The sequence below is a fragment of the Labeo rohita genome, chromosome 19 (assembly GCF_022985175.1).
Source record: "Labeo rohita strain BAU-BD-2019 chromosome 19, IGBB_LRoh.1.0, whole genome shotgun sequence".
Classification (NCBI taxonomy): domain Eukaryota; kingdom Metazoa; phylum Chordata; class Actinopteri; order Cypriniformes; family Cyprinidae; genus Labeo; species Labeo rohita.
This window is the reverse complement of record NC_066887.1, coordinates 5637708-5661125: the sequence shown is the minus strand read 5'-3', so window position 1 is coordinate 5661125 and position 23418 is coordinate 5637708. Positions and strand designations below refer to the sequence as shown.

The 23418-nt window shown below is 43.6% G+C and overlaps 1 protein-coding gene across 2 annotated transcripts in view; it reads left to right on the top strand.

The window, feature by feature from the left end:
• The window catches only part of LOC127181714 (perforin-1), a 34776-nt gene extending 14307 nt beyond the window's left edge, over positions 1-20469 (top strand). The window contains exons 3-5 of one of the 2 annotated variants that reach the window (XR_007829801.1): positions 16972-18716; positions 18813-19387; positions 19523-20469. The gene's annotated coding sequence lies outside the window, so the exon portion shown is untranslated. Of the gene's footprint in view, positions 1-16971; positions 19388-19522 lie in introns of both variants that reach the window. The other variant, XR_007829800.1, reaches the window with a different exon arrangement.
• Positions 20470-23418: the final 2949 nt, after the last annotated feature.

The window sequence follows — 23418 nt, the reverse complement described above, 5'->3', positions numbered from 1 at the left end:
TATCAAATGAGGGGCTCTCGCTGCTTCTGAAGGGAGCCTGCAGCTCTGCTGCACCGGGAGGGAGGGCCCCGTCCGCTGCCGAGTACGCAGCGTAACTCAATTGGCAGACGGAGGGCCCACACTGCGACTGAAGGGAGCGCTCAAGGAGAGCCGGGTCTTGTGCGGGACTAAGGTGGTGTCAAACGAGGAGAGTTCAGGGCTTTGCTCGATCTGTTGGCCGTCTTGGTGGCTGAAGTGGATTTAGGAGTGAGGTTAGCTAATCTGCAAGGTGAAAAAATATCCCGTACGGGTCCGCTTTGTTTGTCCTCTGCGAGAATGATTCTTCGAGATTAAACAGCGTATACAGTCCAGTTTCCGTGCAGAGGATATATTGGCATGGTCGAATGATACGAGGATGCCGGGGAAGAACCTGAAAGTCTCGCGATGTTAAGCTTCGGCATTGTGGTGAACGTGTGGCTAATCGAGCGGAGCGACGGTCGCGATAAAGCGTGGAGCTCGATGGCAGTTGTGACAGGGGATCTCGTGTAACGTTACTGGTCTCGTCGTTGTGCGGAAACGTACAGCTCTTTTTTAAACTTACAAAATGCATAATCAACTAACAGTGCACTTACAGGCTACAGGCACCCTTACCAAAAAGTAGTATACTTCAAGTTTATTTTATTGAGTATACTTAAATTTCAAGTATATTTTTAGTGTACGTTATGTAGTAAATATACAAATATCATTTATGATCTACAATTAAAAAAAATGTAAAGAGATTAACAACCCAGCAAATTTGCCAACCCAGCAAATTTGTTGCTAGATTTAACAACTTCTCAGACCATCCTAGAATACCAGCAGATCAGCTGGTAAGAGGTGCTTAGCAGTAAGCTTATCACGTACAAATTAGGTTGCTAGTTGCACTTCAACAAAAACATTAATAGTAGCTTTATGATACATGCAAGTTGGGACTATGCACCTATGATTGTTAATTTAGGTGCACTGTTGAACTTATTTTTCTCGAAAACCAATCTTTTTCCATCGTATCTGTCTGTGAACAACGTGTAATTAAAAACCCAACTAAATGCTAGTGAAAATTAATACAGAACATTTGAGTAATTTCGTTTCGCGACTTCACCTACAAACACAAAAATCATTTGCAACACGGCCTGCATCGCGCTAGCGACTGCTGTGAGAGCTCGAGGCCTGACTGCATGCACCGCTGCGGCCGGAAGACCCGCGGTGAAAAGTTGAGCCGAAGCGGGAAGCGAGTGAGGTTTTGCTGCGGTGAGAACTGGGACGCGACCCGGGCTCAATGATGCCTGCCGCTGCGACCCAGCGTTCGAGGAGAGCCGGGTCTTGTGCGGGACTATGGTGGTGTCAAACGAGGAGAGTTCGGGGCTTTGCTCGATCTGTTGGCCGTCTTGGTGGCTGGAGTGGATTTAGGAGTGAGGTTGGCTAATCTGCAAGGTGAAAAAATATCCCGTACGGGTCCGCTTTGTTTGTCCTCTGCGAGAATGATTCTTCGAGATTAAACAGCGTATACAGTCCAGTTTCCGTGCGGAGGATATATTGGCATGGTCGAATGATACGAGGATGCCGGGGAAGAACCTGAAAGTCTCGCCGGTGGAAGCGATGTTAAGCTTCGGCATTGTGGTGAACGCGTGGCTAATCGAGCAGAGCGACGGTCGCGATAAAGCGTGGAGCTCGACGGCAGTTGTGACAGGGGATCTCGTGTAACGTTACTGGTCTCGTCGTTGTGCGGAAACGTAAGTCTGTAATATAATGGCGAAAGGAGCAAAACCGAATGCCGAAAAAACAGTCGAATGATGGAGGTAAGTCGGCTGTGTGCTTATATATGACTTGTGCTAGCTAGACGAGTTGCACCTGTGCCAAATTAGTTGATTATCTGATCATGCTCCTCCCGAACTTTGTTATCAAACATCATTAAAAGTAGCCCTAATATAGCCTTTCACAGCTCTTTCATCTGCTAGAAAAAATGCCCAGAACCTATGATCACTGCTTTTCCCATTGCTTCTCTGTTTTATTTTCTGTTTTCATTCTTTTTTAAACTTACAAAATGCATAATCAACTAACACTGCACTTACAGGCTACAGGCACCCTTACCAAAAAGTAGTATACTTTATTTTATTTAAACTTTAAAAGTTTATTTTATTGAGTATACTTAAATTTCAAGTATATTTTTAGTGTACGTTATGTAGTAAATATACAAATATCATTTATGATCTACAATTTAAAAAAATGTAAAGAGATTAACAAAAAGTAAACATTCACAAATAAATAGAATGAGATTTACAAACAAATCTCAGAGTTTCACAAACATGAGTTAAATTCAAATAAATAAAATATAATTTCGGAATTAAAAAAAAATAATAATCTATTTATGTCACACAAAAACTTTGGCTGGCACTCATTTGTGAATTGTGTCCTGTACATTTATTGGTCACTTAATGAATTTCTGGATCACTTCCTGTGCATTTGTGAAAGGCGTTTTGTGCATCTGTGAATTTTGGAAAAATTCTAGTGTCAAGACCTGCTAACAAATTCATAGGTGGGCTCCACTCGGAATATTTCAGAATCTACAAATGCACAGAAAGCCATTCACAAATTTACAGGAAGTGATCCACAAATGCATGCAGTAATCTACAAATGTAATGGGCACATCGTAAATGAATGACAAGCAAAGGAGTGTGTGTGACATAAGATAGTATCTGGTCAGTATCTGGTGTGACCACCATTTGCCTCACGCAGTGCAACAAACTTCGCATAGAGTTGATCAGGTTGTTGACTGTGGCCTGTGGAATGTTGGTCCACTCCTCTTCAATGGCTGTGCGAAGTTGCTGGATATTGTCAGGAAATGGAACATGCTGTCATATATGATTAATAGAGTGTTTTTACAACGTGTCATCAATCAGCCATATTGGCAAAACTAAATGTAAACAATGCCACTGAAACCGAACAAAACTTGCATATTTTGCTGATTATTGCTGCTGAAAATAGTCAATTATGCAGATGGGAATTTCCCTTACACAAAGATGTTCTGAGGGCAGAAAGGAAAATGATTGGTTGACAGATTCAACCAATGAAATTGAAGCAGAGGCGGGGTCAGGAAATTTGGACGTGTGGAGGGAACACTTCTGACAGAAACGTTATTAGCGCTTCGTGGGAGGCATTTGTTCAAGGTAAGTGAATTTACCATGTATTTTATATAAAAATATTAATAAATCAACATAACTCTAACTTTTACTGAGATAATTAGCCGGCAAAGACGCACAGAACAAGTAATCATGGACTACATATCATATCATATGCATTTTCATTCAACTGCTTTATCAGTCGATCGCACCAAAGCTGCTTATGGGGTAGATTGAGTAAAACATGCTTTTCCAATGCTACCGCGCTGTCTGTGATACCGATATGAGCGACAACAGAACTCGTTCAAATCTCCGTGACATTTCATTAGTCAGTTAGCGCTAGCATTAACATTAGCGCTGCTCTCAGGGCAGGAGTGAAAATAACAGTACTAAACTGAATTATGCGCTGCTTTCGGGGCAGGAGTACTCAGTAGGTTAGTATTACCGTTATTTTTAGTGTACTATGCGCTGCTCTCAGGGCAGGAGTAAAAATAACAGTACTAAACTGAATTATTCGCTGCTCTTGGGGCAGGAGTACTCAATAGGTTAGTATTACCGTTATTTTTAGTGTACTATGCGCTGCTCTCAGGGCAGGAGTAAGAATAACAGTACTAAACTGAATTACGCGCTGCTCTTGGGTCAGGAGTAAAAATAACAGTACTAAACTGAATTATGCGCTGCTCTTGGGGCAGGAGTACTCAGTAGGTTAGTATTACCATTATTTTTAGTGTACTATGCGCTGCTCTCAGGGTAGGAGTAAAAATAACAGTACTAAACTGAATTATGCGCTGCTCTTGGGGCAGGAGTACTCAATAGGTTAGTATTACCGTTATTTTTAGTGTACTATGCGCTGCTCTCAGGGCAGGAGTAAAAATAACAGTACTAAACTGAATAATGCGCTGCTCTCAGGGCAGGAGTACTCAGTAGGTTAGTATTACCGTTATTTTTAGTGTACTATGCGCTGCTCTCAGGGCAGGAGTAAGAATAACAGTACTAAACTGAATTACGCGCTGCTCTTGGGTCAGGAGTAAAAATAACAGTACTAAACTGAATTATGCACTGCTCTTGGGGCAGGAGTACTCAGTAGGTTAGTATTACCATTATTTTTAATGTACTATGCGCTGCTCTCAGGGCAGGAGTAAAAATAACAGTACTAAACTGAATTATGCACTGCTCTTGGGGCAGGAGTACTCAGTAGGTTCGTATTATCATTATTTTTTACTAAACTATGCGCTGCCCTCAGGGCAAGAATACTGGATAGGTTCATATTACTGTTATTTGTCATGTACTACGCACTACGCACGTCAAAGTATTTCTGTATGACTATAGGCCTGTCATTGACTCTTTCATGTAGTTTTTGTTCTCTTTGCAGAAAAACTTCTTGAAAAAAGCAGAAGTCGTCACTGGTCCATACTTGAAGAAAAGGAATCTCTGGACTTTCTTTGTAAGTTCATCTAGTTTTAGTTGAGAATCTTGTTTTGTTTTTTTTAAGTGCCCATATTAAGTGTCAGAAACTCCAGTCTCACTTCTTGTTACCAATTACCTTAGGTTAGGTTTTATAATTCCAGCCTATGGACGTCATTAGCTCTCCTTCAAACGTCTACTCTGATCTGCCCTCAATCATTGTGGTTGTAGCTGAGGCCAAACAGAGTATAGTAGGCTCTAGGAATGGAAGGGTTTAAGGATGTATTACATGTCCTTAAGAAATTGTCAATTTTGAGGGAGTTGTAAGTGATTTTATCTTTAATCTTATGATTTTGCTAGTAATTCTGTTTGTTTACATTGCTATATTTCAGATGTTGTGCAGTGAGATGGTCAGTGATGTAGTGTTCTTGGCATGGAAGTTTCTTGCACAAAAGAAAGTGGTCCAGAAAATATATGAAAATGAGGATGTTCATGATTCAATATCCCATACTAAAGCCTTTAGGTAAAATTAATTTTTTTTTCCTTTCTTTCTTTTATTATGACTGTCGGTGTAAACTGAAACAAAATTATTTATGCATTTCAATTGCAGAAAGACCTTACAAAGATTTCTGGAGACTGAGAGACTGGCTTTGAGAAGATATTTGGAAAAGCAACCTATGACCTTGGGCTTGGTTTAAAGGGAGCCTGTTCAAATTCGTTGACTCATGTCTAAAATAAAAATAAAAAATACAAAAATGAAACACTTAAAAACCTCTAGGAATGATGATATCCACTAGTTAAGACTACAGTAGTTTAATGATACATCTTACTGAACTTTTTTGTTGTGAAACGTTCCTGTGTTTTATACATGCATTTAACTCACTGGATTTGTTTGTAATTTGTAATTGTATAAAAAAAGAAAGAAGTCATAATTAAACTTATTTTATTGTAATATTGGACCCGTAAACTGATTATTTTCAATCAACATTTCTTTCAATCTGTACAACAGACATTGAATGATACAACATTAACAACATGATTATTAAAAAATAAATAAATAACTCACAAGTTATAATTAAAAATACAAGTCTTAATTTCTCTGCAATAGTCCATGGGAGAAACATTAAGTGGTTGCACAAAAATTGACTGGTACCTTTTGTAATCACATTTATGTATCACCAAGTGAACTGTGAGAGAAGCCCTATTCGGACAGTAGGAACATATGTAAAAATTTATGTACATGGCACCTCAGTGATAAAACTCATGGATTTGATTTATTCACAGTGTGATCATACAGGGTGTCCGCGGGGTTGTAAAAGGTAGTAAAAGGTAGTAAATGAAATTAGCCAAAATTAAGGGCATTAAAAAGTATTAAAAAGTAATAAACGTCGTTTGACGAGGTATTAAATTTTCGAGCCCATTTTTTTAGATAAATTTAAATTTGTGTTAAGTGCAGGCCTTTCTTCTAAAATTTGCGTGGATTAATGTATATGTTGAGAGTAGGACCTGAGCGATATCATGTGAGGTGGTGTTCGTTCGCGCGCGCGCCGGCGCCGCTGAAACGAACTGAGTGCCCGGCTAGTTCGCTGCCAAACATGTAAGCGAGCTCGCTTCCGTTCCGTAATTAAATTAATGTAACCTGGGTGGGGGTGAATGGTGTCAAATCGCATATGGAATCAAATAGCCACCAAGCTAGGATGCGCGGACGTAGCGAGCATCTTCCCATATCAATGTTCTGCGCTACGGCTGCATCAACGACCTCAACATCGACTGCTCTCCCGATGCAAACCACTGCCAGCAGTAGTCCTAGCAGCATCGTCAACAGGTGCGTGACAGACATTGCGAGCTGAGGTGCTGTGGTGTTTAGACCTATGGTTTAGACCTAGCAACTAGAGCTGTAATCGGCCTTAAAAGTTAGGCCCGACAAGTATATTTTGATTGACAGCTTTTTAAAAGCCCGAACCCGTTTACAGCCCAACATTATTCAAATGTGCGCAAGCACACCGCTCTTTTGCCTTTTGTCAAGAATGAGTCAATTATACATGTTTTAATATAATTTATTAATGACTAACGTAGGCTATAAGCCACTTGGAACTTGGAACAAAGAAATAAAATAAGTCCTCTGGAACATCGTAACATCTTAGCACTCTAGGCAGCGATCACACCGAACGCGTTTTTGCAGCGAGAAGCGCCTTTTTTTTAAATTGTTTTCTATGGTCAGTGAGCGTTATGCGCGCTGTTTATGCGTCGCCGGCGCCTCGCGTTTTAACCGCCTGCTGCGCCTCGCGTTTTTGCAGGAGCGCTCTGAGCGCCTGAAGTTGAAAAAAAAGCAACTCTGCGCGGAAAAGCGCCCGACGTCATCGCGGTTTTTTCCATTGTCCAATCGAATGAATGGAGAGGCGGGCCTTCTCTTGTGGTGACGAAAGTTTTACCGACGCTTAAAAAGTCGGAGACTGCAGTGATGGAGGAGAAACTTTTGGTGTCTATCGCGGGTTACCCGGAGCTGTATGTTTTAAGTTTTTTGCTGATATGACAGTTTACTTAACAGCTAAAAACCAAAGATTTTATAGCGCTTGCGCTATAATCCTTTGATTAGATTGACAGGACGGCTTATTTGATGGTTGCCTAGCAACATATAAAACCGCAACGCACTGCTCTTTTTTTTAAAAGTCACCAGAAAAAGGCAGTGCCCGAGCCCGTGTACAATTATATAAATTAAGCCTGAGCCCGACCGAACCCGTTAGGTTCGGGGCAAAGATCTTCAGCTCTAATGCAATAGTTACTTTTTGACATTGATTAAAACTATGGACAAAGGCCCATTGTGACATCTTGATTAATCCCTCTGCTTTACTTAAATGTATCAGCTTGATTTATTTTAATAACACCTGTGCTTACTGCACCGCCACCTCTTTTTTAGATTGCTCACACATCAGACTTACTGACTAATGATCTATGAAGAAGATGTCTCCTTCCTCTTCTGTCTTTATTTCTATTCTTATATCTGTGGGCAGTTTTTGAGTCCAGTGTTGATGTTAAGTTATAATGACCTTGTTACATTGTGATGCAGTATGTTATTCCATTTGGAAAGATATTTCATTTACGCCACTACAGTTACAGCTCTAAGTCGCGCTGGTATTAAAAATTTTTTTGAAGGTATTAAAAAAGGTAGTAAAAGGTATTAAATTCAACTCAAGAAGTTCTGTATATACCCTGTCATATGAACCCAGGAATGTACTGCTCATATGGCCTGTCGCATAGTTGTCTGCTATAAATTAAATGTCACATGCTTGGATTAAGAATAAATTTAAATTTAATAATACGTTATTTATTTAAATCTCAGGTTCAAAAATAGACCCACTATAGCTGAAATGGTTTTCTTAAATTTTATCTCTCAAAATGATAGGTGTCATGAGAAATGTGAAGATTAGCAGAAATAAGTTGCATGCAACCTCTTATTTACATGAGGTAAATCAATCACATTTATTTATATAGTGCTTTTTAACAAAACAGGTTGTGTCAAAGCAACAGTTTTTAATAGGACAATAGTGTGTCAATAATGCAAAAGTTCCATGTTGCAGCAAAGTCAGATTGCAGAGGACTCATTTAGGACATTTAGGGAGGTAGAGGTCGTCTCTAGGTCCTGGTCCATCATCTGGTGACCTTGGAATAAGAAAGAAACAGACTAATATTAGTGTAGATGCCATTCTTCTTACGATGCAATGAGTACATCAGGTGTTATGAAAATTATTCCTGGTTCCGGTTGACCTAATTAATGCAGCCTAACCATCCTTTAATGGACTTGAATTATAGAAATGTGTTAATGTGTTGTGTTGGCTGGGTTAAAGAGATGGGTCTTTAATCTAGATTTATACTGACAGAGTGTGTCTGCGTCCCGAACAGTGTTAGCTAGATTGTTCCAGAATGTGGGCGCTAAATAAGAAAATTATCTGCCGCCACAGTTGATTTTGATATTTTGGGTATTTTCAAAATTTAGAGAACGCAGTGGACATGAGGGACTATAATGACAAGGCTGCTTGGTTTATATTTTTATGTATGTAATTGTAGGCCTATATTTTAAAATTGTATTGCATACCTATTACTGCCATAATAATGACTAATTTAAAATGTTTAAGTACTTTTCTTGTCTTCTTGTTCTTAACAGCTCCTACACGCTGTGCTGGAGAAGTTATGAAATATTTTTGTTGTAGTTCATTTTGAATCGATTTCTTCGACCACACAACCTTGGTGTCTAAAAAACAGCATGTAGTTTGGCTGAGAATTTTTACGAGGGTGGTGGGAGAAAAACACCAACGTTCTGGATTTGGATGGCCCTGTAAATGTTGAAAATCGTTTGCGTCCCCATGATTAACAGTTACCGACTGAATCTGGCTATTATGTGCTTTTATCAGGTGCAACCAAACTTACACCATTTTTCATACATCTCCATTTTTGCACCATTTTGGACTCAGCAGTATCAGATCTCAGTGTTAGCTCCTTTGATCTGTCCAGATTTTGCAACTCCTCCAGGTAACTGAAGAATAAAATAAAAGATCGATCAATCATACAGAAATTGTCTACTGTTTTATAAATATAATGATAATGTAATACAGACCAACTGAGTACTACTGCACCGAGAGCAGTGCATAATTCAGTTTAGTACTGTTATTTTTACTCCTGCCCTGAGAGCAGCACATGGTTTAGTAAAAATAACAGTAATACGAACCTACTGAGTACTCCTGACCCGAGAGCAGAGCATAGTTTAGTAAAAATAACAGTAATACGAACCTATTGAGTACTCCTGCCCTGAGAGCAGCGCATAGTACACTAAAAATAACGGTAATACTAACCTACTGAGTACTCCTGCCCCAAGAGCAGCGCATAATTCAGTTTAATACTGTTATTCTTACTCCTGACCCAAGAGCAGCGCATAATTCAGTTTAATACTGTTATTCTTACTCCTGACCCAAGAGCAGCGCATAATTCAGTTTAGTACTGTTATTCTTACTCCTGCCCCAAGAGCAGCACATAATTCAGTTTAGTACTGTTAGTTTTACTCCTGACCCGAGAGCAGCGCATAGTTTAGTAAAAATAACAGTAATACGAACCTATTGAGTACTCCTGACCCAAGAGCAGCGCATAATTCAGTTTAGTACTGTTATTCTTACTCCTGCCCTGAGAGCAGCGCGTAATTCAGTTTAGTACTGTTATTCTTACTCCTGCCCTGAGAGTAGCGCATAATTCAGTTTAGTACTGTTATTTTTACTCCTGACCCAAGAGCAGCGCATAATTCAGTTTAGTACTGTTATTTATACTCCTGACCCAAGAGCAGCACATAATTCAGTTTATTACTGTTATTCTTACTCCTGCCCCAAGAGCAGCGCATAGTACACTAAAAATAACGGTAATACTAACCTACTGAGTACTCCTGCCCCAAGAGCAGCGCATAATTCAGTTTAGTACTGTTATTTTTACTCCTAACCCAAGAGCAGCGCGTAATTCAGTTTAGTAATGTTATTCTTACTCCTGCCCTGAGAGTAGCGCATAATTCAGTTTAGTACTGTTATTTTTACTCCTGACCCAAGAGCAGCACATAATTCAGTTTAGTACTGTTATTCTTACTCCTGCCCCAAGAGCAGCGCATAGTACACTAAAAATAACGGTAATACTAACCTACTGAGTACTCCTGCCCCAATAGCAGCGCATAATTCAGTTTAGTACTGTTATTTTTACTCCTAACCCAAGAGCAGCGCGTAATTCAGTTTAGTAATGTTATTCTTACTCCTGCCCTGAGAGTAGCGCATAATTCAGTTTAGTACTGTTATTTTTACTCCTGACCCAAGAGCAGCGCATAATTCAGTTTAGTACTGTTATTCTTACTCCTGCCCCAAGAGCAGCGCATAGTACACTAAAAGTAACGGTAATACTAACCTACTGAGTACTCCTGCCCCAAGAGCAGCGCGTAATTCAGTTTAGTACTGTTATTCTTACTCCTGACCCAAGAGCAGCGCATAATTCAGTTTAGTACTGTTATTCTTACTCCTGCCCTGAGAGCAGCGCATAGTTTGGTAAAAATAACAGTAATACAAACCTACTGAGTACTCCTGCCCGGCGAGCAGCGCATAATTCAGTTTAGTACTGTTATTTTTAATCCTGCCCTGAGAGCAGCGCTAATGTTAATGCTAGCGCTAACTGACTAATGAAATGTCACGGAGATTTGAACGAGTTCTGTTGTCGCTCATATCGGTATCACAGACAGCGCGGTAGCATTGGAAAAGCATGTTTTACTCAATCTACCCCATAAGCAGCTTTGGTGCGATCGACTGATAAAGCAGTTGAATGAAAATGCATATGATATGATATGTAGTCCATGATTACTTGTTCTGTGCGTCTTTGCCGGCTAATTATCGCAGTAAACGTTAGAGTTATGTTGATTTATTAATATTTTTTTATATAAAATACATGGTAAATTCACTTACCTTGCAACAAATGCCTCCCACGAAGCGCTGATAACCTTTCTGTCCGAAGTGTCTGTCCCTCCACACGTCCAAATTTCCTGACCCCGCCTCTGCTTCAATTTCATTGGTTGAATCTTTCAACCAATCATTTTCCTTTCTGCCCTCAGAACATCTTTGTGTAAGGGAAATTCCCATCTGCGTCAATTATTGTCATGTTTTAGGCTGTACTAATCAGTTGAACCGGGAAAAACTTTTAGAGTACTATAGACTGCCAAAAGTTATAACAAATCAAGGAGAAGAGTATAAAAAAACTGTCCGAGGAACAAAATGTGTTTGTAGTTGACCAAAAAGAACCAGGATTTCCAGAAGAATCTTGACAACATTCGTGTTTGTTCTTTCCGGTCAGGTAGAAATATTAGAAATATTAGGCTAATTTCTTAATTAATACTGCGCAAACATATCTTTACTACGTAAACTTTAGTTTGTCAAAATATCATGCATTCCTGCCTCCTTCTTTATATGATTTAGCAGCTTCCACATGTTTTCTGTGGTGTAGACAGCATAAATTAGCAGAACAACGTATTCAGTAGTACATTAAACAAACCCGCTATACAAAGTCACTAACAACTTGCTTACGTCCAATTGTAAACAGTGTTGTGTGCGTGACACTTAGTTCATAAAACTCTTAAACTACACAAATCTGTCAGCTATTAAAACACTTAGAGATGAATTATTGCAGAAAACATCCACTTTACAACCAAATAGCAAGTTTAAGACCACTGTAACAGGGAGAGAGAGACGAGAGGCGAGCGGATCCATATGCGAGCTTTTATTAAGGGGGCGAGACAAAGACATAGTCGTACAGGCAGGGTGAAAGCAGGAGCAGACAGGAATATCACAGGCAATCGTAGAGAATAATCCAATACAAGCGATAGTCCAAAAGGCAGGCGGCTAGACAGTCAAAACGAGGTAACCAGGCAGGAAAGACAAAACACTGGGAACTAGGAACTCGGAACAAGAAACTAGGAAAACGCTAACAATACAACAATACAACAATCCGTGACTTGCATGGGGAAAGACCGGGGCTTTTATGGTGCTGCTGATTGGTCACATGTGCTGACGCAATCAGCGTGATGCATGACGGGAGATGTAGTCCGGAGTGTGGTCCAAGAGTCAGAGTGTGATGATGGGGTGAGAGTGACATCTGGTGGTGAGCGGACAGCGGGACACCGACCAGATTCGTGACATAGCCCCCCCCCAAGGAGCGGCTTCAAGACGCTCGAAGGAAACAACAGTCCAGGGGAGCGGTGGGGCGGGAGCGAGACAGGGCGAGGGCTGGAGGGCCAGGTCCTTGTGGGGGGCCCGGTGATTGAGGCAGGACCGACAGAGCAGATACCCTCCAGGGCGGAGGCGGAGCAGGAGCAGAAGGCGCTGGAGCCCTCCAGGGCGGAGCTGGAGGCGGAGCAGGAGGCGTAGGAGCCCTCCAGGGCGGAGGCGGAGCAGGAGCCCTCCAGGGCGGAGCCGGAGGCGGAGCAGGAGCAGAAGGCGCTGGAGCCCTCCAGGGCGGAGCAGGAGCCCTCCAGGGCGGAGCCGAAGCAGGAGGCGCAGGAGCCCTCCAGGGCGGAGCAGGAGGCGGAGCAGAAGGTACAGGCACCCTCCGGGGTGAAACCGGAGGCGGAGCAGCCCTCCGGGGCGGAACATGAGGCGGTGCAGCCATCCGGGGCCGAACAGGAGGCGGAGCAGCCTTCCGGGGCAGAGCTGGAGGCGGAGCAGGAGGCGCAGGAGCCCTCCAGGGCGGAACAGGAGGCAGAGCAGGAGGCGCCGGGGCCCTCCAGGGCAGAGCAGGGACTTGCGTCATGGGCTGGGACCTAGGGAGAGCAGGGATAGAGGAGACAAACAGAAGAGCAGGAGGGACAGGAGCCCTCCAGGGCAGAGCAGGAGGCAGAGCAAGAGGCGCGGGAGCCCTCCAGGGCGGAACAGGAGGCAGAGCAGGAGGCGCCGGGGCCCTCCAGGGCAGAGCAGGGACCTGCGTCATGGGCTGGGACCTGGGGAGAGCAGGGACAGAGGAGGCAGACAGAATAAGGGGAGAAGCAGAGAGACCAAAGGATAACGCCGCCTCCCTAGGAGGATCTACAGCCGAAGCTGACACCTCAGGAGGCATTGGCGCGGCTTCTCCGACAGGGAAGGCCTCTGGAGCTGACTCGTGGTCAGACGGGGCCTCTGGAGCAGACTTGTGATCAGTCGGGAGCTCTGGAACAGGCTTGTGATCAAACGGGAGCTCTGGAGCAGGCTTGTGATCAGACGGGAGCTCTGGAGCAGACCTATGAACAGACGTGACCTCAGGAGCTGACTTGTGAACAGATGTGACCTCAGAAGCACAGTGTGCAGACCACACACACCAAATGGCAACCGCCATTACGGGAAGAGCAGTGGCGGGTGGCAGGACCTCTTTAAAGGTGGGTCTAGAAGATATTGATGCCACTGGGATGTTCGCTGCCCTCACTGCTGCTAGTGGTGGGTCCAGCACGCCGGCCATCCTGATAGGCCGTGATCTTGGGATGTCAGACGAGGCATGGCACGGCTCTGGAAAGTCTGACGAGACGTGATTTGGCTCTAGACAAATAGACGAGACATGACGAGGCACTGGGAGGTCTGATGAAACATGGAGGGGCTCTGGGCCGTCAGGCGGGACGTGACTTGACTCTGGGCCGTCAGGCGGGACGTGACTTGACTCAGAGCGGTCAGGCGGGACATGGCTTGACTCTGGGTGGTCAGACGAGACATGGTGAGGCTCTAGACAGATAGACGAGATGTGACGGGGCTCTGGAGGATCAGACGAGGCGTGACTTGACTCTGGGCGGTCAGATGAGGCGTGATGGGGCTCTGAGCCGTCGGGCAGGACGTGACTTGGTTCGTGAAGATCAGTAGTGAACTGACTTGACTCTTGGAGATCAGCGGTGACTTGACTTGGCTCGTGAATATCAACGGTGACTTGATCTGACACGTGAAGCCCAGCGGTGACTTGAACTAGCTTGTGAAGATCAATGGCTTTACTTGACTCAAGAACCACGGCTGTGACGTTGCTTGACTCATGAACCACCGCCTTGACGTTGTTGGACTTGGAAGCTTGACTGGACTTGGAAGCTTGACTGGACTTGGTAGCTTGACTGGACTTGGAAGCTTGACTGGACTTGGAAGCTACAGCTTTGGCTTGACTTGACTCTGGAACAACAGCCGTAGCTTGACCTGGCTCAGGAGACACAGCTGTAACTTGACTTGACCTAGTATGAACAGCTGCTGTAATGTGACTTGAGTCGTGGAGAACCGGTGGGACTTGGCTTGACTCGTGGGGAACAGCTGTGACCTGGCTTAACTCGTGGGGCACAGCTGTGACCTGGCTTGACTCGTGGAGAACGGCAGCTGTGTCTTGACTTGACTCTGTGTCTTGACTTGACTCAGGGGTAGCCGCCGCGACATGAAGGAGCGCCACTTTAGCTGCCCATACCGTCATTAGGGGTGTGTCCAGCACGTGGGCCATCATGACCACAGGTGGCGTCCGGGTGCTGACCACAGGTACTGGAATGGTGGCCATCTTGTGCAGTGGCTTGGAGACGGCGGCCATCTTGTAACTTGACTTGACCTAGTATGAACAGCTGCTGTAATGTGACTTGAGTCGTGGAGAACCGGTGGGACTTGGCTTGACTCGTGGGGAACAGCTGTGACCTGGCTTGACTCGTGGAGAACGGCAGCTGTGTCTTGACTTGACTCTGTGTCTTTACTTGACTCTGTGTCTTGACTTGACTCAGGGGTAGCCGCCGCGACATGAAGGAGCGCCACTTTAGCTGCCCATACCGTCATTAGGGGTGTGTCCAGCACGTGGGCCATCATGACCACAGGTGGCGTCCGGGTGCTGACCACAGGTACTGGAATGGTGGCCATCTTGTGCAGTGGCTTGGAGACGGCGGCCATCTTGTGCAGTGGCTCTGGCGTGGCAGCCATCTTGTGCAGTGGCTCTGGCGTGGCAGCCATCTTGTGCAGTGGCTCAGGAAAGATGGCTGTAACTTGACTTGAGACAGGAGCGATAGCTCTGACTTGACTTGACAGGAAACACAGCTGCAATTTGACTTGACTTGGAAACTTGACTTGACTCGAGAAATGCAGCTGCAACTTGACTTGACTTGGAAACTTGACTTGACTCGGGAAACACAGCTGCAACTTGACTTGGCTCTGGTATGGCGGCTGTGACGTGACGGAGCTCTGTTCTCGCCGCCATCTTGTGAACGGACTCCGACGTCGCCGCCATCTTGTAAGTGCGCGCCGGCGCTGCCGCCATCTTGTAAGTGCGCGCCGGCGCTGCCGCCATCTTGTGAACGGGCACTGCAGTCGCCGCCATTTTGTGAATGGGCACCGCTGTCGCCGCCATTGCTCGAGCGCGCTCCGACACGGCCGCCATTTCACGAGCGATCCAGGCGGAAAGCGTGTCTGTGGGATCGTGCTCCGGCATGACCGCCAATTTACGAGCGGGACGCGCGGTCGCCATTGCCGCGTTGTCGCGTTCCCTCTGCGCGACCCCCACGGTGCACGGCGAACCCACACACAACAGTGCAAAGTTTAAAAAAGCCTCCAGTGACGAGCGCGGGCCCTCGCGTCTCAGTCGTGCACGGAGGGGCTGGTTCACGCCGTCACATACAGTCCGGGAGAGTGGAATGGTTTGCAATTGAAAGAAACTCACGGGTATACTGTTCGAGTGTGTGTGATCGCTGTTTGATTCTGCAAAGAATTATGTCCCTGTCCATATCAGATGAATGTCCGGGGTGAAAGCTGCTGGATCCTTTTGTGACGGATTGTTCTGTAACAGGGAGAGAGAGACGAGAGGCGAGCGGATCCATACGCAAGCTTTTATTAAGGGGGCGAGACAAAGACATGGTCGTACAGGCAGGGTGAAAGCAGGAGCAGACAGGAATATCACAGGCAATCGTAGAGAATAATCCAATACAAGCGATAGTCCAAAAGGCAGGTGGCTAGACAGTCAAAACGAGATAACCAGGCGGGAAAGACAAAACACTGGAAACTAGGAACTCGGAACAAGAAACTAGGAAAACGCTAACAATACAACAATACAACAATCCGTGACTTGCATGGGGAAAGACCGGGGCTTTTATGGTGCTGCTGATTGGTCACATGTGCTGACGCAATCAGCGTGATGCATGACGGGAGATGTAGTCCGGGGTGTGGTCCAAGAGTCAGAGTGTGATGATGGGGTGAGAGTGACATCTGGTGGTGAGCGGACAGCGGGACACTGACCAGATTCGTGACAACCACATCTCTGACAACATTCAACAAATATTAATAATATCATAAAGATATTTTTGAAAATGTCACACATTTTCAATCCAGGGCAGATTTTCTTTCAATATTATATGTTCATCAAGTACAAATAACATTGTTAGAGCATTCCATAAACCTTATTCTCACAACATTTTATGATAACATTATGAAAACTTTCAGAAAATATTAATAACATTATAAGGATGTTCAGAGAATGTTGTTCTAAGAACATTTTTACTCAATATTACGAGAACATTCATTAAGTTAAGTAAAAAAAAAAAAAAAACATCATTATATGAAGGGTATGTAAATTTAATAACATTATATCTGTTCTAGCAATGTTGAATGTTGATGGTTGTGCAGCTGTAGGTGTCAGATGTGTAGTAGCTACAAATGATATGCATTGTTATGAGTGTTAGGGTTTCACCCTGACAGGCTTTTCTAGATGTGTTTGACTTGATGCTGCAGTGCACAAACTGATCAGCCTCTGACTTAAAGCAGTGCATGGTGGATAGGATTTGAAGAGTCTCCCTGAAGTTGTGCATTACTCTCTGAAACTGCTCCATTTCTTACTAAATACTAAACACCCTGCAAGAAAAGGACTGAAGAAAGCTGTTGAAGGATACATCATTCAAAATACCCTCATGAAGGTTTGCTCTGAGCCTTGCAAGATTGGCAGGAAGTGCAACGCAAGAGACCGATGTGGTTGTGTTTGTGAAACTTGTCAAATGATTAAGTCTAACTGCTGTCCAGCTGAAAAAGGACTTGCAACCCTGAAAGTCTACAATCTCAGAGCCAAAGGTCTGCATGCAGATTTATTTACACAAACAGATGGTTTTGTATTACTTAAATATGGCAAAACATCCAGGCGCACTAAGACCATTGATAATAATGACAATCCACGTAGGCCAGAAACATTTGCGTTTGGTCCTGTTAAGATCAAAATGGCCAATAAACTAACTTTTGATGTATATGATGCAGACTCTTTCTGGATCACAAAATTCCTTGGTAAATGCTCTTTTGATCTCAGAAGTGGAGTTGTGACTGATGCTTGTGTTTTTACACATGGTACCTTCTTTTTTACCTATGAAGTGAAATGTGAACCCAGTCTGCAGGGCCCACAGTGTAATGAAGTCAAACCTTCTCCAGTGGCTGCCCCTCTGGCTGATATTTTCAGCTCAAGAAATGGTGTTCTGGTTAAAGACATGCCGAGGCTTGAATTAGCATTCAATAACTCAGATAAGTTCACTATCAAGAGTACTTTTGGAAAGCTGATTATGCTGTGATCTGCATCTTAAATCCCTACTTTACACATTAAAAGTAGCCCTGTAGCCTTCACATCTCTTTCATCTACTAGAAAAAAATGACCAGAACCTATGATCACTTCTTTTCCGACTGCTTCTCTGTTTTAGTTTCTGTGTTTTTTGCATTAATAAAACATTCCTAAAGACAGATGTGTGTTTTCATTCTTTTTTAGACTTACAAAATGCATAATCAACTAACAGTGCACTAACTACAGGCACCTTTACCAAAAAGTAGTATACTTCAAGTTTATTTTATTAAGTATACTTAAGTAAAGTTCAAGTATACGTAACACACTTGAGAAAGCAAACAAGTGTGACTGGTATTTGGGTTCTTTCGTTTACTCAGCCAGCAGTTTTACAAATCTTGCCACAGCTCCGTGCAACACAACAATGTGTGAACTACTATGACTACTAACGTAACTCTTCTCTCTTCCGTTCAGGTCTCAGGCAAAGTCCTCAGCAAAGTCTCCAAACACTTTCTCTGCAGCTGTCTTAGTGCTCTTGTTTCTGCACGCATATGCTTGAACGAATCATGTAAAGTGGTCCATCACAACTGAAATGTATTCATAACCTCCTTTGCACTTCTCAAAATGCAAAAAATCAGTAGAGACCAACTTAAATGGATAAGTGGTGGTGAGGTCAGGTCACCCTGTTTGGATGCTTACTTCTCAGGAAACTACAAACACATGTGGCATAGTGTTCCACTTCCCTTTGCATGTGGGCCACAAAAAAAAATCAATCCCTGATCAGGTTCAGCACTCGTTCTGCCCCTAAATGGCCCATGTCTTGACTTAACTCCTTGTAAACAAGCTCATGATATTTTCTTGGCAGGATCAACTGATGACGGGTTGCTGTTTTACGGAACAAGAGACCATGCTCATCCAAGTATAGTCTGGCTTTTTCCCTCATCAGTCCCCGAGCCCCTTTAGCCCTGGCTCCTGTTTATGGGCTGTGATTTTGATTTGAGACACATCAAGACTTCTCTGATTTCAGGGTTGTTTTCTTGGGCTGTCCTCAGAACTTCTTTTGGGATCTCCGCAACTGATGTGAGCAGCTCTTCCTCCTGTTCTCCTGACAGCACTGGCTTAATGGTAAGTGGACACAACCACAGACCTCTTTCTTCATTTTGTATCATCACTGACTGAGTTATGCTAACCATGACATTAGGGTGCACTTCTTCTGAGCAGGTTTACAGATACTGTTCCATTGACAGCGGCATGAGTGAGAGGCTGTCAGCATCCCCATTCGACTTTCCGGGACGGTATTTGATGGTCGGCAAGTCGGCAAGTTCGGCTACCCATGTGTACATGGTGGTGTTTAGCTTAGCTGTTGACATCACACGGGAACAACAGGTTTCTGTGCAGTTTTGTTGAGGGTTATTATCTGTGTACACAGTAAATGATGGCACATGGTAGACATAATCTCTAAACCTCTCACATATGACCCACTTCATGGGCAAAAACTCCAACTTTTCAGAATGAAGATGGTAGTTTTCTCGGGAGGGGTTAGGGCTCTCCATCCATATTCTATTACTACTAAACTTGCCTCTTTGCCTTTAATACAGCACTGTGCCGAGGCCTTCCTGTGACGCGTCACAGTGAAGTACAAAGGGTTCATTTAGGTCTGGATATCCCAGCACGGGTGGATTGGATAAGCAGTCAATCAACTCAGAGGACCTATCGATGCTCATCTGTCCATGTGACTGGACGTAATGATGCAAGCTGTCCCTGATGACTTTTGCCCTTGCCCTTCCGCTTCAGTGGTACTCTTTCTTTTGGTGTTGTCATTTCAGTGAGCAGCATATAAAGAGGTGCTGCCTTGAGGGAAAAGTTCTCAATGTACGACCGGTAGTAAGAGAGAAATACTAATAATCTTCTCACCTCTCCAACTGTCTTAGGGGTACTCTCTTTCAGTGTTTTGACCGAAAACCAGGCATCTGGAATGGATTCCTTATTTAACTCCCGGTAGCTGCAGCAGAGGCGGAGGGTTCCATCTTTCTTAGGCACACAGACTACCGGCAAAGAATATGTTGACTTCGATCTAGTGATCCACCCCTTATTTATCAGATCCTCCAGGTATTATTTAACCTCTTTGTACAGAGGCTTCGGGACTGACGTGTATGTGTGCTTCACGGGTGTGGTATCATGGAGGCAGATTTTTAACTGGAGAGAGGGGATACATCCAACATCGCTGTCATTGCGGGCAAAGGCACCACTTTCCTCCCTCAAAAGCTGTTTTACTTTCTGTTGCTGTTCGGATGTAAGGTTATCAACACAGACAGGAGGGTCCCATAAACATTTCCCATGAGTTGTTAACATTACCTCAGCTTTTTCTGTAGATTGAGTAACGTTACTGTCTTTGGGCTACTTAGTGTTTACTTGCCTTCAGTAAGCTTGAGAATGTTTTACTTACATTAGTTAATTAGTTTTTGCTGTATTAAAATTATATTTTTTTTATATTTTTTTAAACATGGTGGCAGTTTCCAGCTTCCAAGAAAAATAATTTTTATAACATCTTTGCAGCAATAGTTTTAATGGGTCCAAAACCACCTTGGGTGTGCATGATTTTGTAATAAATCAATGGCACATCATCAGCTTTTCTTTATATAATGTAATTTATTGTAATTAATGTAACTATAAATGCATTCAAAAATAAAACAGGTGTGAGTTTGCTGTGACTTATGGAAAGTATATGTAGGGCTTTATACACCAAGAAAAAAAAAAAGTCATATAAAACCCAAAACACACACAGCCACAATCAGAAATAAAAGAGGTGCATTGTCTGCTCTTAAGGTCACATTCACCATTCACCTTCTCCTTTAACCCCACCCTTGAATTTATACATTTACTATATCAATGAATAAAGTCAAGTACCGCCCTATAATTTATCACATTCTAAAACCTGTTTCACTCTGAAATATGCCACAAGACATAAGTCAGCTATAACTTCTGTTATATGACTTTAAGTTTGCTAAGCAGACCACGACACTAACTATGAGACGTTGTGAAATCAAAAATCAAAATGGCAAGATCCACTAGAGGTTTGCTTTTCTTTGCTTTTTGCTTTTCAATTGACATTGCATTTTTCTAGTTGTAAATGTTAAAAACGGGTGCCCAAACTTGGTCCTGGTCCTTGGTTTAGCTCCAACTTGCCTCAACACACCTGCCAGGGGGTTTCTAGTATGCCTAGTAAGAGCTTGATTAACTGGTTCAGGTGTGTCTAATTAGGGCTGGAACTAAACTCTGTAGGACGCTGGACCTCCAGGACCGTGTTTGGGAACCCTTTGGGTTAAAACAGTGTTTAGATACTGACAAGCAGTAGTGATTACTTGGACTCAGACTCGACTCGACTCAGACTTGAGTCTGACTCGGCCCATTTTGGACTCTGACTAATCTCGGACTCAACTGGTTAAAGACTCTGACTCAAACCCAACACTAAATATGTTATAGGCAGAGAGTATAAAAGGTTTTATGGAATTAATCAGCGTCACTTCCTCTGGTGGAACTCTGTTCTCCAGAGAAGTCTTTTGCTCCAGCTTTCCTTTTGTTAATTAACCTTTTTGTCAATGTGGCGAAAGATGGAATTCCGATCACACTCCCACAAATAAATTTCATAAATGATAATGACTACGCCACCCCATATTATTTCCTGGGGAAGGACAAAGACAAGGTACGCAGATTAGAATTGTCTTTGACACAGAGGGACAATGAGACTTGGATATGCAAATTTACAAATTGATCTTTATTAATACAACTTTATTAAACAACCGTAAATAGTTAAAAAAAAGACCATATTAAGTTCACAATTAATAATTGTAGACATAACAACTGGCTGTGGCATTAGCGTAAATAGACAAACAAAAAAGAAAATAAAAAAAAATCCAAGGAACTGGGGCTCACCAGCTATAAGGCAGGCTAAACACTAGGCCTTCAAAGGACCCACAATAATTTCTACACGTGCACAAAACAAGAAAAATCACTCACACATTAGTGAAAAAAAAAAAAAAATATATATATATATATATATATATAAAATAAATAAATGCACAATTTGAAAATAGACTCCCACACCAAAATAGCCTGCCCACTCTGGATCCCCCAACTCCTAAAAACACACAAAAGAAAAAGCACAAAGTCAACAAGGGTAACACTAACGAAACTAGTAACCAATAACAAAGAAAGAAGAAGGAATTAAAGAAAATTTTACAAATTCAGTTCTTCCAAGGAGACAAAAACAACTTAAACATCTAACAATGAAACATAAATATTCAACATCAACCACCACAATTAAGTTAAACCACAATAACGATACAAAGTAATACACCAGGGACACATATCATCTCATTTTCACAAATAAACAAAACACACATCCACACAAATACTTAAACAACAAGCAGCTGTTGCAGGTTAGAAGCCCAACAAAAAAGACAGGACATGACAGCGCTCCACAAGCGCGCTGGCAAGCAAACAAAAAAAACACCAAAGCAAAACAGCAGCGTCAATGTTTCCGGCCGTGCAGTGGCGGAGCACAAAAAGGACACATCAATACACCAATTTACATCTAGAAATAAAACTGAAAATGAAACCACATAATTTTGAAGAGAAATCTTAAACATAGAAAATAAATTATACATACCCACATGCGGGAAGCACGTCACTGTCACAGTGTCATCGTGTGCGGGGAATGAGGAAGAGGAGCGAGGATATCCAGAACATAGAACATAGAGTTTATTAGTATAATCCACAGGGAACAGGAACAGCAGGAAAACAAACGCAAACACAACGTAAACTGACTGATATGACGTTAAGAACAGATGACTCAACTGTGGACACAACCAAACTTAAATACACAGACAAATCAGGGGAGGACAGGTGAGAACAATAAGACAGTGACGTAATGATTGAAAACGGAACAGGAAGACCAAATAAGGGCATATACGGGGGAAAAACACACAAAACAGTCCAAAGGGTGTGACACTAATCCCCCCCCCCATAAGACGTGACTCGCACCGTAACAAATACACTGGGGAGGGAGGGTGGGCGCCCTGGAGTGCGGGGCAGACACAGGAGGGAAAGGAGGTACGCCTCCAGGGCAGATCAGGGAGCTCAGGGAGCCAAGGCGGAGCATACAGTCCCGGGCGCCATGGCGGGCCAGGGAGCTCGGGGAGCCACGGCCGAGTATACAATCCAGCCGGCCATGGCGGGTCAGGGAATTCAGGAAGCCATGGCCGAGTACACAGTCCAGGTGGCCATGGTTGATCAGGGGAGTAGCCCCCCCCAATTTTCTTGGGGGAACTTAGGGCATAGTCTGTCAGGGAGAGCACAGGAAGGCCGGGCTTAGTAGGCGTTGACACAGGAGGGCGCTCAGGAGCCGCAGGCACAGGAGGGCGCTCAGAAGGCGCAGGCACAGGAGGGCGCTCGGGAGGCGCCGGCACAAGAGGGCGCTCGGGAGGCGCAGGCACAGGAGGGCTCTCGGGAGACGGATTGTCTCTTCCTCCAACCCCAGCTGAAAACATGCACCCAAGGCAGCGTCGTGCCAGCTTAGCTGCTTAGCAAGCTCTAGGAATTCCTCCACATACCGTTCCAACTTCCAACCGCCCTGCCGCAAATGCCATAACGCTTCCTCAGCCCTCATGTTGTTGGTCGGTTCTTCTGTCACAGTGTCGTCGTGTGCGGGGAATGAGGAAGAGGAGCGAGGATATCCAGAACATAGAGTTTATTAGTATAATCCACAGGGAACAGGAACAGCAGGAAAACAAATGCAAACACAACGTAAACTGACTGATATGACGTT